Genomic DNA, 13,375 nt, shown 5'->3' on the forward strand with positions numbered 1-13,375 from the left:
CAAACACATGGACACGTACAGTAGGTACTCCTCTGGTTTGAAGGAATTTATCTTAATGTCAACTGAATTTTTGTTAAATGTTTAATGGCCAATACTTCCTTCAAACCAGGGGAGCAAATACTCCCCATCCTTCGCAAATATGTTTATGAGTCCATGGTAGGAAAATGTTTTATTTTCTGAAAACAATCCATACCAGTCATGTATTAAATGGATGAGGAGATTTATCAATGATCTGATATTTGTTTGGAGGGGTTCAGAGCAGGACTTTTCTAATTTTGTACAGTACATCATTCACAATGATTTACATTTTTCATTCACATCTGTTCTCCAGGGAAATAATTTCCTTTCTGTAGGTGCTTTTCTTCAGATAATAATGAAATTATAGTAGCACCATTCAGAAAGGAAAATGTGGGGAACTCAATACTACAAGCTTCTTGTCACCCTCAACATGTCCTAAATAATATTCCCTATGGGGAATGGTGTAGATTGAGACACAATTGTACGAAGGACAGCACCTTCACCAGGGAATCAGATTTATTATTTGACAGACTCAGTGACAGGGGTTATGCTCCTGAAATATTGACTAATGCTAGAAATAGAGCTTCTAGTACAGACAGACGTGATCTCACTCATAACAAATTTAAATGCAAACAAATTAAACAACAGGGTAATACTAATCCTTTTTTATCACCCAATACAGCAAACAATACCATAAAATATGCAATATAATGAAGAAATACTTACCTGTACTCCAGAAAGATACTACAATAAATAACCTGTTACAAGATAAATTTAGAATGGTATCTAAAAAGGGATCCTCACTAGGCTCGATTTTATCTCCTAGTATGTTTAATAGTAATAAGAAGAAGGGACATAGGGGGAAATTTATCCAAACCTGGGCAGAGTAAAACTTGCCCAGTTGCCCATAGCAACCAATCAGCTCGCTTCTTTCCTTTTTAGGGAGGCCTGTGAAAAATGAAAGAAGTTATCTGATTGGTTGCTATGGGCAACTTTACCTCTGCGCAGGCTTTGATAAATCTCCCCCATAGTGAACAAACCTGGATAAAGCATGTAGGCAATTGGAAGTGTGGACATAGAATATGCATTACATGCACATTAAAAAGGAGTTTCAGTCATATGCCAATGGAAGGCTTTTCCTCATGGAGGGACTACATAAATTGTAACTCTAAAAATGTAGTATATTTAGCCTCTTGTGAAACTTGCCATTGTGAATATGTAGGCTGCACTTCCAACACTCTGAAAACCAGAATAGGCCGGCATATATCGGATGCTAAAAATCAGCTAACATTTAATCCCAATATTTCTGCACTTTTCAAGCACTTTAGAGACCCACATGGAGGCAACAAATACATTACGAGTGATGGGTATAGAGAGGGTTAAACGACCTATCCGGGGGGAGACCTGAGAAGGCTCCTCCTAAACAGCGAACCCAATGTTTTTAATTTACACCAAGATCTCATTTTTAACATATTAATGTATAATCTTATTATGTTGGTCCCTGTCTCAGAATAGTGTTACAGTTATGTTCAAAGACATGTTGTATTTTTTTTTTTTTTTTTGATGGTCGAATCTATCTATCAGTGTTTAACCCCTTAAGGACCGGGGGTTTTTCCGTTTTTTGCTCCTTGCCTTTAAAAAATCATAACTCTTTCAATTTTGCACCTAAAAATCCATATGATTGCTTATTTTTTGTGCCTCCAATTCTACTTTGTAATGACATCAGTCATTTTGCCCAAAAATCTACAGTGAAACGGAAAAAAAAAATCATTGTGAGACAATTGAAAAAAACACGCCGTTTTGCAATTTTGGGGGCTTCCGTTTCTACGTAGTACATTTTTCGGTAAAAATGACACCTTATCTTTATTCTGTAGGGCCATACGATTAAAATGATACTCTACTTATATAGGTTGGATTTTGTCGTACTTCTGGAAAAAATCATAACTACATGCAGGAAAATTAATACGTTTAAAATTGTCATTTCTGACCCCTATAATTTTTTTATTTTGCTTCGTATGAGCACTCATTTTTTGCGCCGTGATCTGAAGTTTTTAACGGTACCATTTTTGCATTGATGGGACTTATTGATTGCTTTTTATTCATTTTTTCATGATATAAAAAGTGACCAAAAATGCACTATTTTGGACTTTGGAATCTTTTTGCGCGTACGCCATTGACCGTGCGGTTTAATTAACGATATATTTTTATAATTCGGAAATGTCCGCACACGGCGATACCATATAGGTTTATTTTTATTTACACTTTTTTTTTATGGAAAAAGGTGGGTGATTCAAACTTTTAATAGGGGAGGGGTTAAATGATCTTTATTCACTTTTTTTTTGCAGTGTTATAGCTCCCATAGGGACCTATAACACTGCACACACTGATCTTTATCATTGATCACTGGTTTCTCATAAGAAACCAGTGATCAATGATTCTGATGCTTGACTGCTCATGTCTGGATCTCAGGCACTGAGCAGTCATTCGGTGATCGGACAGCGAGGAGGCAGGTGGGGACCCTCCTGCTGTCCTGTAAGCTGTTCGGGATGCCGCGATTTCACCGCGGCTATCCCGAACAGCCCACTGAGCTAACCGGCATACTTTCACTTTAGCCGTGGCCCCGCGTTATAGATCGGGAGCGGACACATGACGTTCCAGTACGTCATGTGTCCTCAAGGGGTTAAGATTAAACCAGGTATTTATGCTACATTTGTGGATGCAGGAAATAACTCCTCTCCAGTCTGGATTCCATGCCACATTTTTTAGCTTTGTCTAGTATACACCTGTAACGACCATGTGACCTATTAATAGGATATATGTGTTACTATGTTTTATGCCGTGACTAAGGGCACTCCAGCCTGAAATGCGTAGGCGACTACACTCTTGTTTTATTCATATACCTCAATAAATTGGAAATTTTACCTTCTAATCCTGGTGCTGGATATTTCTTATTGTTCGCATTCTGCTTTTGGAAGCGTACGCCAACCTACTGGTCAGAGCACTGGAGCAGAGGCAAGGATTTGAGCGGATACCTTTTGAAATGATGCTAGTATATCATGCAAGTGCTATAACAAGAGATAAATGAGAGGACTCATCAGGTTCAGTGGTCAGATATTAGGTTACGCAGATTACTACACTTTCAAACCTGGGCTATACAGTTCAATATTTCTCAACTATAAATATTATTACTCATAATGGATTATCCACTGTGTATATGTGTACATATTATACATCATAATAGGATGCCTTATCCCCAAGGGACATTTAGAGATGCAATATAAGGTTGTGAGTAGTGCTGGGTAGTATACCGGTTCATACCGAGTACCGGTGTTTTTTCTTTAAGATATCAATTTTTCATATACCGCAATATTGGCCCACCCCACTAGCCCACCAGGGAGCATTCGCAGATCCCTTTAGATGCCGCTGTCAGCTTTGACAGTGGCGATCTAAAGTGTTAATAGCCAGCCGCGGTGATCGCTGCATGCTGGCTATTAGCGGCGGCCCCCAGCTACTGAAAACAGCCGGGGGCTGCAGAGTATGGAGCCCGCTCCATACACCCCTCTGAGCGCCGCATGCTGGATATAAGCAGCGGTGATGCATCAGCGGCCCCCCGGCTACTGTAATCAGCACGAGTCGGGATCCCGCTCCTTACACCCAGAGCGACGCCGTGTCAGATCCGGCCCTGCTTCCATTAGCCGGAAAAATTCACCTGCCTGGCTCCACAAATGTGGAATTTGTATCTCCTGACGCCCGGGACATGCTGTTCTGGCACCATGGGGGCTTTGTAAACACACATGGCATACACTGCCAACCAAATTCTCTCTCAAAAAGCCCAATGGCGCTCCTCTTCTGAGCCCTGTAGTGCGCCCGCAGAGCACTTTACATCTACATATGGGGTATTTCCATACTCAGAAAAAATAGTGTTACAAATTTTGTAGGGCTTTTTCTCCTATTACCCCTTGTGAAAATAAAAAATTTAGGGTAACACCAGCATTTTAGTGAAAAAAAAAAAAAAAAATCAGATTTTTAATTTTCACATCCATCTTTAATGAAAATTTGTTAAACACCTGTGGGGTGTTAAGGCTCACTATATCCCTTGTTACCATCAGTGAGGGGTGAAGTTTCCAAAATGGGGTCACATGTGGTTGATTTTTTTTTTGCGTTTATGTCAGAACCGCTGTAACTATCAGCCACCCTATGCAAATCACCAATTTAGACATCAAATGTACATAGTGTACTTTCACTTCTGAGCCATGTTGTGTGCCTGCAGAGCACTTTACACCCACATATGGGGTATTTCCGTACTCAGGAGAAATTACGTGGCGTAAAAATTTTTACACTAACATGCTGGTGTAGACCCCAACTTTACCTTTTCATACAGGGTAAAAGGAGAAAAAGCCCCCCAAAATGTGTTAGGCAATTTCTACTGAGTACGGAAATACCCCATATGTGGCCCTAAATCTTGAAATACGACAGGGCTCTGAAGTGAGAGCGCACCATGCGCATTTGAGGCCTAAATTAGGGATTTGCATAGGAACAGACACGGCAGTGTTCCCCAAGCAAGGTTCCTCCACCCTGCTTGGGGAACACTGCTGTGTCCGTCCCTATGCTGTTGAAAACTCCCAGCATGCCTGAACAGTCAATGGCTGTCCGGCAATACTGGGATTTATTTTGCAACAGCTGGAGGCTCTGTTTTGAAAACACTGTCAAAATGACATTCAAAAGGTTTGTTAACCCTTTAGGTGTTTCACAGGAATAGCAGCAAATTGAAGGAGAAAAGTCAAAATCTTCATTTTTTACACTGGCATGTTCTTGTAGACCCAGTTTTTGAATTTTATAAGGGGTAATAGGAGAGAAATCTTCCTCAAATGTGTAACCTAATTTCTCTTGAGTAAGGAAATGCCTTATATGTGTATGTCAAGTGTTCGGCGGGTGCACTAGAGAGCTCAGAAGGGAAGGAGCGACAGTGGGATTTTGGAGAGCGAGTTTTTCTGAAATGGATTTTGGAGGGCATGTCACATTTAGGAAGCCCTTATGGTGCCAGAACAGCAAAAAAAAAAAAAAAAAAAAAAACACATGGCATACTATTCTGGAAACTACACCCCTCAAGGCATGTAACAAGGGGTCCAGTGAGCCTTAAAACCCCACAGGTGTTTCACGACAATGCTCAGATGAGAAGGAGCGCCATTGAGCTTTTGGGAAAAAATTTTTTTGGAGTGGAAGTCAGGGGCCATGTGCTTTTACAAAGTCCCCCGTGCTGCCAGAACAGTGGAACCCCCCCCCCCCCACATGTGACCCTATTTTGGAAACTACACCCCTCACAGAATTTTATAAGGGGTGCAGTGAGTATTTACACCCCACTGGCGTTTGACAGATCTTTGGAACAGTGGGCTGTGCAAATGAAAAATTACATTAAAGTAAATGCTCACTGTACCCCTTATTACATTACGTGAGGGGTGTAGTTTCCAAAATGGGGTCACATGTGGGGGGGGGGGTCCATTGTTCGTGCACTGGACAAATTTTCTCTTCAAAAGCCCAATGGCACTCCTCTTCTGAGCATTGTAGTTCGCCCGCAGAGCACTTTACATCCACACATGGGGTATGTTCTTACTCAGAAGAAATGGGGTTACAAATTTTGGGGGTGCTTTTTTCCTATTTTCCCTTGCGAAAATGAAAAATTTTTATGAAAAATGTTTTCCCTTTTTCATTTTTCCATCCAAATTTGAAGAATTTTCATTAAACACCTGTGGGGTGTTAAGGCTCACTATATGCCTTGTTACGTTCCATGAGGTGTGTAGTTTCCAAAATGGGGTCACATGTGGGTATTTTTTTTTTTTTGCGTTTATGTCAGAACCGCTGTAAAATCAGCCACCCCTGTGCAAATCACCAATTTAGGCCTCAAATGTACATAGTGCGCTTTCACTCCTGAGCCTTGTTGTGCGTCTGCAGAGCATTTTACGGCCACATATGGGGTATTTCCGTACTCAGGAGAAATTGTGTTACAAATTTTGAGGGTCTTTTTTTCCTTTTAACGCTTGTGAAAATAAAAAATATAGGGCAACATCAGCATGTTAGTGTAAAATTTTTTACACTAACAAGCTGGTGTAGCCCCCAACTTTTCCTTTTCATAAGGGGTGAAAGGAGAAAATGCCCCAAAAATTTGTAGTGCAATTTCTCCCGAGTAGGGAAATACCCCATATGTGGCCCTAAACTGTTTCCCTGAAATACGACAGGGCTCCGAAGTGAGAGAGCTCCATGCGCATTTGAGGATGCCTGCTGAATGATTTCAGCAGGCATCCCGGTCCGATCCCCGCCTGGCACGCGGCAGGGGCCGGAATTCTCCATGACGTACGCCTACATCATGGGTCCTTAAGTACCAGGGTGTCATGACGTACGTGTACGTCAAGGGTCCTTAAGGGGTGTAGTTTCCCCAAATAGTGTGCCATGTGTTTTTTTTTTCTGTTCTAGCACCATGGGGCTTCCTAAATGCGACATGCCCCCTAAAAACCATTTCAGCAAAATCCGCTCTCCAAAAGCCCAATGCCACTCCTTCCCTTCTGAGCCCTCTAGTGCACCCGCCGAACACTTTACATCCACATATGAAGTATTTCATATATATATATATATACACACACACACACACACACACACATATATATATACACACACACACACACATACACACTAGGGATCGACCGATTAACGGTTTGGCCGATATTATCGGCCGATTATCGCGATTTTGGACATTATCGTTATCGGCAATTACCTGGTGGTTAGACTCAGGACAGGCAGGGGGAGAGAAGCGGGCAGCGGCCGCGGTCTCTGGCACCGCAAAACCACTGCAGTTCATTGATTTAAAGAGCCCGCTTTAAATCAGCTGTATTCAAACTGACATTCAGAAAGTTTGTTAACCCTTTAGGTGTTTCACAGGAATAGCAGCAAACTAAAGGAGAAAATTCAAAATCTTCATTTTTTACACTCGCATGTTCTTGTAGACCCAGTTTTTGAATTTTTACAAGGGGTAATAGGAGAAAAAGCCCCCCAAAATTTGGAACTGAATTTCTCTCGAGTAAGGAAATACCTCATATGTGTACGTCAAGTGCTCTGCACGTGCACAAAAAGGCTCAGAAGGGAAGGAGCGACAATGGGATTTTGGAGAGTGAATTTAGCTGAAATGTCCAATTTTGGAAGCCCCTATGGTGTCAGAACAGCAAAAAAAATAAATAAAAAAATAACACCCACATGGCATACTATTGTGGAAACTACACCCCTCAAGGAACGTAACAAGGGGTATAGTGCGCCTTAACACCCCACAGGTGTTTGACAACTTATTGTTAAAGTCTGATGTATAAATGAAAAAAAACTAAATTTGTTCACTAAAATGCTGGTTTCCCCCCCCCCAATTTTACATTTTTACAAGGGGTAATAGGAGAAAATGCCCCCCAAAATGTGTAACCCCATTTCTTCTGAGTATGGAAATACCCCATGTGTGGACGTCAAGTGCTCTGCTGGTGCACTACAATGCTCAGAAGAGAAGGAGCGCCATTGAGCTTTTGTAGAGAATTTGTTTGGAATGAAAGTCAGGGGCCATGTGGGTTTACGAAGCCCCCTGTGGTGCCAAAACAGTGGACCCTCCACATGTGACCCCCTTTTGGAAACTACACCCCTCACAGAATTTAATAAGGGGTGCAGTGAGCATTTACACCCTACTAGCGTTTGACAGAACAGTGGGCTGTGCAAATGAAAAATAAAATTTTTCCTTTTCACGGACCACTGTTCCATTCCTGAGCCTTGTTGTGTGTCCGCAGAGCATTTTACACCCACATATGGGGTATTTCCGTACTCAGGAGAAATTGCATTACAAATGTTGGGGGTCTTTTTGTCCTCTTACGACTTGTGAAATAAAAAGCAAACTTTTTTTTTTTGTTTTTTTTACACTAACAGGCTGGTGTAGCCCCCAACTTTTCCATTTCATATGGGGTAAAAGGAGAAAAATCCCCCCCCAAATTTGAAGTGCAATTTCTACAGAGAACGGAAATCAGTCAGTGGCTGTCCGGAAATGCTGGGAGTTGTTGTTTTGCAACAGCTGGAGGCTCTGCTTTGGAAACACTGCCGTACGATACGTTTTTCTTTTTTTTTTTGGGGGGGGGGGGGGGACAGTGTAAGGGCGTGTATATGTAGTGTTTTACCCTTTATTATGTGTTAGTGTAGTGTTTTTAGGGTACATTCCCACTGGCGGGGTTTACGGCGAGTTTCCCGCTAGGGTGTAAAATTTGCCGCAGCTCAAACTTGAAGCAGGAGACTCACTGTAAACCCGCCCGTGTGAATGTACCCTGGGAGTTGTAGTTTTGCAACAGCTGGAGGCACGCTGGTTGGAAAACCTTCAGTTAGGTTCAGGTACCTAACTCAGTATTTTGCAACCAGTGTGCCTCCAGCTGTTGCAAAACAACAACTCCCAGTATGTACTGATCGCCGAAGGGCATGCTGGGAGATGTAGTTATGCAACAGCTGGAGGTACACAACTACAACTCCAAGCATGGCGAGGCAGCCGTTTTCTGTTCGTGCATGCTGGGATTTGCAGTTTTGCAACATCTGGAGGGCTACAGTTTAAAGACCACTGCACAGTGATCTCCAAGCTGTGGCAATCCAGAATTTGCAAAACTACAAATACCAGCATGCCAAGACAGCAAACTGCTGTGTGGGCATGCTAGGAGTTGTAGTTTTGTAAGATCTAGAGGGCCACAGTTTAGCGATCACTGCACAGTGATCTCCAAACTGTGACCCTCCAGCTGTTGCAGAACTGCATGCCCAAACGGCAAACGGCTGTCTCAGGACCCCCCTGGGCATTTGCACGAGGGTGCCTGCTGATAGATATAAGCAATCACCTCGGTCCGGACCAAAATTCCCACGGGCGTACATGTACACCCTTGGTCCTTAAGTACCAGCAAGCAAGGGCGTACCCATACGCCTGTGGTCCTTAAGGGGTTAAAACTGAACTGGTGCCTAAAAAAAATTCAGATTTAGAAATTTTCATGAAAAATTGTAGAAACCGCTGCTATACTTTGAAGCCCTCTAATGTCTTCAAAAAGTAAAAACATGTCAACTTTATGACGCTAACAAAGTAGACATATTGTATATGTCAGTGATGGCGAACCTATGGCACGCGTGCCACAGGTGGCACCCCGAGCCCCCTCTGTGGGGATGCGGCCATAGATCGCCATCAGCCCATTCGGGACAGCCCTGTGTCCCGAAAGATCTTTTCGGGACACAAGGATGCCCCGGTTACCTTTCTGCTGGGCTTGGTCCCCAAGGGGTTAAATAGTTTTAACCCATAAGTCACAGTGTGACAACGCATTTGTGTCAGAAAGCTAGTGCTGTTCAGATAGATAATCACTCCTTATGACAGAGGCTGACACACCTACATGAGGCAGATGTGCCACTCCTAGAGCCCAATAAATACAGCACTTGCTTCTGTGTTATTGCCAGTGGTAAATTCTGTACCCTTTGACCCCTTCCTTGTCTTGCATCTCATATCAACATTTATTTCTTCATTCCTCTACACGTGTAACTATTTTGCTACAAGTTTTATTAGATCCGGTTTTTATAACTTAGATAGATAAAGATGGTTTACTGACCCGCAGTACAATACCATCTTGGTTATGTTACACTCTTACGTCTATACAACATACATGACAATTTTTGGTTCTGGCACCCAGATTCATTTTAGGCAGCACCTGCTCTGTATTAACATAGTCCCTTCTCTGTTTCATTGGTCTGTCATAGATATATCTATATGTAACCCGCTGCACCTTTACCAATGCAATGGCACACACAAACGGATCATACACTTAACTATATGCTGATCACTTCATATTTGCCAAATTTTGTAAAATACATATATCTGCAAAAATAAGGTTCAAGATTTTTCAAAACCTGTGTAGAGGAGAAGTGATGCAGTTTGTTTCTTTCATTTTTCACAGGCTTTTTTTTTTAAATGAAAGGAGCAATCTGATTGGTTGCTATGGGCTACTGCACCACACTTCCTCTACAAAGGTTTTGATAAACCTCCCCAAGGACATTTGTTATATTGTCCAGTCACCAGGTGGTGTGTTGGCTATGGAAACACACAAGTTATTACAAGATTGTTAGATCAAAAGGATAGTGTGGGAATCACAAAAAAGAAATACATAAAGATCATTATTATCAGGGATGTGGAATTCCTATCGCCCGAAGCCCGGGACATGCAGTTCCGGGCAGGTGAATTTTTCCGGCCCTTAGCCCGGCTTCGGGCAAGCAGGGCCGGACCCGACAAGCGCTGCGGCACTCTGCAGTCTGTATGGGGCGGGATCCCGACTTGTGCCCGCTCCATACTCTGCAGCCCCCGGCAGTGGAAACTTGCGTCCTCTGAAGCAGAGCAGGGAGAGATGAGAGGATGTCTCTCCTCTGCTCTGCCTTCTTTCTGCCATGTAGACGTGCTAGCGGGAAATGATGCGGCGCGACTTCTTTCTCCCCGTGCAGACCTGCGTCCTTTGCCTTCGCTCCACACAGCTCTAGCTTCGGAGAGCTGAGGGAAGGAGCGGTCACACGTCTGCACGGGGCGCAAGTTTCACACCGCAGGTAATAGCTAGCATGCGGCGCTCAGCAGTATGTATAGAGTGGGCTCCGGACTCCTGCCCGCTCCATACTCTGCAGCCCCTGTTTTCAGTAGCCGGGGGCCGCCGCTAATAGCCAGATCGCCGCGGCTGGCAATTAACCTTTTAGATCGCCACTGTCAAAGCTGACAGCGGTGTCTAAAGGGACATGTGAATGCTCCCTGGTGGGCTAGTGGGGTGGAAACCACAGAATTGCAATTTTTATAATATACCAGAAAAAAAAAAAAAGTGATTAAAAAGTCAGATTAATACCAAAATGGCACAGATACAAAGAACAGATTATGGCGCAAAAATTAGCCCTCATACAGCCTGGTATGTGGAAAAAAAATAAATAAATAAAGCTACAGGGGTAAAAAAATAACAATTTAACCCCTTAACGACGCAGGACGTATATTTACGTCCTGCGCCGGCTCCCTGTGCTCATCAACGGCCGGGACCCGCGGCTAATACCACACATTGCCGATCGCGGCGATGTGCGGTATTAACCCTTTAGAAGCGGCGGTCAAAGCTGACCGCCGCTTCTAAAGTGAAAGTGACCCGGCTGCTCAGTCGGGCTGTTCGGGACCGCCGCGGTGAAATCGCGGCGTCCCGAACAGCTGACAGGACACCGGGAGGGCCCCTACCTGCCTCCTCCGTGCCTGAGATCCAGGCAGGAGCAGTCAAGCACCGATAACACTGATCACAGGCGTGTTAATACACGCCTGTGATCTGTGTAGAAGATCAGTGTGTGCAGTGTTCAGTGTTTAACCCCTTCCCTAATAAAAGTTTGAATCACCCCCCTTTTCCCATAAAATAAATTAAAAAAGTGTAAAAAAAAAACAAAAAACAAACGTGGTATCGCCGCGTGCGTAAATGTCCAAACTATAAAAATTAGGGATCGACCGATTATCGGTATGGCCGATATTATCGGCCGATAATCACGATTTTGGGCATTATCGGCAATTATCTTGCCGATAAGCCGATAATGCCCCGCCCTCCGCACCGCCCCCGCCACCCCCTCGACCCGCCGCACCCCCGACCCACCGTGATGTTAGGCGGTATACCGGTATGGATTTTTGCCCATACCGCTATACCGGTCGGGCCCCTCCCCCACCCTCCGAGTCAATAAAAAAAATTAAACTTACCCATAATGGGGGTGGTCCGGGCCATCCATCCTTCCTTCCTGTAGTGTCTTGGGGTGTTCCGGGTGAAGAGTGAACCGGTCCGGGCTGTCCTTCTCCACTCCGGGCAGGCTCCGGCCTAGCACGCTGCATAGACGCCGCTACGCTGTGACGTCAGGTGAGTCGCTGCGCACGGGCGTCACTGCGCAGCGGCGTCTATGCAGCGTACTAGGCCGGAGCCTGCCCGGAGTGGAGAAGATGACCGCCGGAGAAGAAGGACAGCCCGGACCGGACCACCCTCCACCGGAACGCCCACGGACACTACATGAACGATGGATGGATGGCCCGGACCACCCTGACAGGTAGGGGAGAGAAGCGGGTGGCGGCGGCGGCCTATGGCCCCGCAAAAGCCACTGCAGATCATTGATTTAAAGCGCCCGCTTTAAATCAATGATCTGCAGCGGTGTTGCAGGGGGTTAAATAGCGGATAACTTATACCGGAATATCGGTATAAGTTATCGGCTATCGGCCCTAACCTGCACCGATTATCGGTATCGGCCCTAAAAAAACTATATCGGTCGATCCCTAATAAAAATATATCATTAAAGCGCACGGTCAATGGCGTACGCGCCAAAAAATTCCAAAGTCCAAAAAAGCGTATTTTGGTCACTTTTTATACCATTAAAAAATGAATAAAAAGTGATCAAAAAGTCCGCTCAAAACCAAAATCATACCGATAAAAACTTCAGATCACGGCGCAAAAAATTAGTCCTCATACCGCCCTGTACGTGGAAAAATAAAAAAGTTATAGGGGTCAGAAGATGACATTTTTAAACGTATAAATTTTCCTGCATGTAGTTATGATTTTTTCCAGAAGTGCGACAAAATCAAACCTATATAAGTAGGGTATCATTTTAACCGTATGGACCTACAGAATAATGATAAGGTGTAATTTTTACCGAAATATGCACTGTGTAGAAACGGAAGCCCCCAAAAGTTACAAAATTGCGTTTTTTCTTCGATTTTGTCGCACAATGATTTTTTTTTCCGTTTTGCCGTGCATTTTTGGGTAAAATGACTAATGTCACTGCAAAGTAGAATTGGTGACGCAAAAAATAAGCCATAATATTTATTTTTAGGTGGAAAATTGAAAGGGTTATGATTTTTAAAAGGCAAGGAGGAAAAAACGAAAGTGCAAAAACAGAAAAACCCTGAGTCCTTAAGGGGTTAAAAAATTCAAAAAAGTTCAGAATTTTTTTTTAAATTTGTAAAACATGACGGAAACTATACAAATCTGGTATCGCTGTAATCAGGCAACCTAAAGTACCAAAACAAAATGTTATCTCAACCAGAAGGTAAATGACATAGAAAATAAAACCACCAAATCTGCTAAATTATCTTTTACTATTTCAATTTCACTTCCCCTAATATATTTTTTTTGGTTCAGAGAATATGTTATTGAAAAATTAAAAGGTATCATTATAGTAGGTAGTTATGGCCATTATAGGGCGAGGAGGAAAAAAAATCAGAGCCTAAAAGCGAAAATTGGCCCGGACAAATGGATCGTCATGAGGGACAAGTAGATTTTGCTCCATTTTAGTCCCG

General features: G+C 43.4%; 1 protein-coding gene across 4 annotated transcripts in view; it reads right to left on the reverse strand.

The window, feature by feature from the left end:
- NUDT4 (nudix hydrolase 4) overlaps positions 1 to 13,375 on the reverse strand; it is a 46,224-nt gene that overhangs the window by 16,772 nt on the left and 16,077 nt on the right. Inside the window, exon 1 of one of the 4 annotated variants that reach the window (XM_056574351.1) lies at positions 896 to 918. The exons of the other annotated variants lie outside the window; for them this stretch is intronic. The gene's annotated coding sequence lies outside the window, so the exon portion shown is untranslated. Of the gene's footprint in view, positions 1 to 895; positions 919 to 13,375 lie in introns of those variants that run through there. 4 annotated transcript variants of the gene reach the window in all.

Source organism: Hyla sarda, chromosome 4 (genome assembly GCF_029499605.1).
Source record: "Hyla sarda isolate aHylSar1 chromosome 4, aHylSar1.hap1, whole genome shotgun sequence".
Lineage (NCBI taxonomy): Eukaryota > Metazoa > Chordata > Amphibia > Anura > Hylidae > Hyla > Hyla sarda.